Source organism: Marmota marmota, unplaced genomic scaffold (assembly GCF_001458135.2).
Source record: "Marmota marmota marmota unplaced genomic scaffold, marMar, whole genome shotgun sequence".
NCBI classification, from domain to species: domain Eukaryota; kingdom Metazoa; phylum Chordata; class Mammalia; order Rodentia; family Sciuridae; genus Marmota; species Marmota marmota.
This window is the reverse complement of record NW_026000249.1, coordinates 5544856-5548174: the sequence shown is the minus strand read 5'-3', so window position 1 is coordinate 5548174 and position 3319 is coordinate 5544856.

Here is a 3319-nt window from a genome sequence, read left to right as displayed (position 1 = left end):
CTAAGCAACTCAGTGAGACCCTGTCTCTAAATAAAATACAAAATAGGCCTGGGGATGTGGCTCAGGGGCTGAGTGTCCCTGAGTTCAGTCCCCAGTAACCCCCACCCCCCAAAATTGAAAGATCTGTAAATGAATGCAGTATTAGACAACCATTAAAACTATATTATGGAAGAATATTTAAGGATCTGGAAATTCATCCAAAATACACCATTAAGTTCAATAAAGAAGAGGACAAAACAGTATAATAGTATGATCTCAGTTTTGTTTTTAAGAAGAAATGTATCTAGGGTTGGGGTTGTGGCTCAGCGGTAGAGCACTTGCCTAGCACATGCGAGGCCCTGGGTTCGATCCTCAGCACCACATATAAATAAATAAAATAAAGATACTTAAAAAGATATAAGCATAATTAAAAAAAGAAGAAGAAGAAATTTATCTATAGCTGGGTATTGTGGTGCATGCCTATAATCCCAGCAACTAGGAAGGCAGGAGGATTACAAGGTCAAAGTCAGTCTTGGCCATTTAGGGAGACCCTGACTCAAAAAAAATGAAGGGCTGAGGATTTAGCTCAGTGATAAAGTGCTCCTGGGATCAGTCTTCAGTATTCCAAAAAATCTGCATTTATACACATGCATACAAAGGAAAAAACAAGGCTGAAAACATAGGTTCTAAGTATTTAGAAAACATTAGCTTTGGTCATTGATGCTGGTAGAGTCACAAGTGTTTTTAACTTTCTTCTTTTTGCTTCTCCGTATTTCCTAGAAAGGATTTCTCTTGCTGTTTCAAAACATATGAGATAACAAATTGAAAAAAATCATAATTCAAAGGGGGAAGATATTTCCTTCTCAAAGGAATTACACTAAAACTTAGTATTTTGTTGTCTTTGATCCTAGTCATGTACTTGGCTCAATAAAAGCAAATGAGACATGATCCTTTTGCTAAGAGTGGCTAAAATATTGCTGAATCACATTTCTGTGTCCCCTACCTGGCTTTGATGCAAATAAAATACTTTGTTACAATCTCTATCTCTGTATGTATTGACTTTTCTTCCCCCAGTTAACTTCATTCAGTCTGCATTTTTTCAGGGTGGGGTAGTTAAGTGAGCTCTTCTAGGAAATTTCCACTACAGGTCACAGTGAAATTGCCACACTGGCTGGGCTGACTCTGGGCAGCCCCTCCCTGTGGTTCAGCTTTATTTATTTATTTATTTATTTTTTGTACTAAGGATTGAACCCAGGGGCGCTTAAACACTGAGCCACAACCACAGCCCTTTTTTATATTTTATTTAGAGTCAGGGTCTCACTAAGTTGCTTAGGCCTTGCTAAATTGCTGAGGCTGACTTAGAACTTGTGATCCTCCTGCCTCAGCCTCCCTAGCCCTGTTGTACAGCTTTTCCTGACTTTGTCCTTGCAGCTAGAAGAGAAGGAGATGAGAAAAAGCTTCCTTAGTTAGGTTGAGATAACAGGAATGGGTCATCTCAGAATGTTAATGCTCAGACCATCTCTGAGGTTTTTTTGCAATTTCTGTTTTGACCTATGGGACCGGAGATGCAGTGTGGCTCAGTGGGGTGGGCCTGGGTTCCATTGTAGTCAGCCTAGGCAGTAAACCTGTTCCACTCAAGGCATTGCTGCCAATTTGGACACCAGATCCTTGGTTCTCTCACAGGTCAGGTGATTATAATAACTGAGGTGTTGTTTTGAGGCTTAGCAGAATAATCCAGTGAGCCTAGTTCATGGTAGGTAGCTCTAGGTCACAGTTGTGTAGCTGTACTGACCAATGCAGTCACTAGCTACTGTGGCTAAACTATATTAAATGCTACTAAACAAAAAGTTCAGTTTCTCAGCAGCACCAGCCCCATTTCAACTGCTCTACAGCCACCTATGTCTAGGGGCTACATACTGGGTAGCACAGGCACAGCGTATTTCCATCATCAAATGGTATTTCAGTTAGGGCTAGGATGCAGCTCAGTGGTAGAGGTCTTAGCTAGCATGTGGAAAGCCTGGGTTCCATCTCCAGTGTCACAAAAACAAAACAAAGAAGCAGAATGGTCCATTGGGCAGCACCGCTCCATATCACTAACTTGGATTTTCAATAATGGCCAAACCCTAGGGCTAAACAAAACCATCCTCTTTGTTTGAAGTGGAAGCTGTCCTGGGATGTTTACCTGCCAAGGTGAGAGTCAGAAGAGGACATTCAGGGAAGTGCATCCTTTGTTCCCCAGAGATAGAAAGGAGTGATATTTGCTTCCCAAATTCAAAGAGCCTATCTGTGAACCAGGTAGTTTAGCCCTGAAAAGGTGGAAAGTTCATGCCAAGGAAAACCTCCATTGAGGACTCCCTTCCTTCCACTGTGCACTTAACCAGGCGGCTGCAGAAGGGGTGGGGGGGGTGGATCCCCATTCTGTCAGCAGAGGAAACATTCTTCTGAGGTAGAGTTTGGGAAAAACAACTAATCTGTAGATTTCCATGAGTAACTGATAGGAGATGGTCTGCTCTAATGCGAGTTATTAGCTCAAATGATGTGTGTTAATCACCAAGTCTTTCAGATGAGGTTTCACTTGTTTTTCTGATTTTCTAATCCAGACCACAGAACAGGTAAGGCAGCTTTAAGTCAGTACAGGATGAATTTTTTCTTTTTTCCGTCTTCTGTTTGCCTTGTGTTTTCCCCTCCAGAGGAATGTTGTGACCTCTTTTCTGGTGACTGCTATTTCTGCTGAACTCTGTCAACAGATATGTAGCCTTGAAACTTAATAAGAGATGAAAAGTTTTCTGTCGTGTAAGTCTTTGGCTTAAAGGACTTTCTATTTCTCTAAATCTGCAGACAAGCTCAGCCTTGAAATTTAGGACTGTGACTGTTTTATGAGTTTGGGAAGAAAATATTAAATCATCCAAAATGACTGAGGGTAAATGTTCAGGAATACTTGGGGCCTTTTAATTGTAGATTTGTCTTCTGTTTGTTCCAGTTGCATTAAGTATTAGGACTTATTTGGCTCTGTTTAGCACATTTTGTTATCATCTGCTCTTTCAAGTGCTCAAGCTACCTACATCAAGTGGTTGCCATAATGGCAGCCCAAATCTAGAACATTTCCATCATTGCAGAAAGTTCCATTGGACAGCTCTGTTATATGTCATTAACTTTGATTTTCACAACTACCAGACTTTAGGAATGACCCAAACCAAGCCTCTTCCAAGAAAATGCTTTTAAAGTGAGACTTAGTGTCAGAGTAGCTCAGGAAGATAAAGCAGGAGGTAGGGCACTAGCATGTTCATTTAAAATTTAATTTTCTAATAACATTGTGCTTTCTTTATTAATGGGCCTTTCT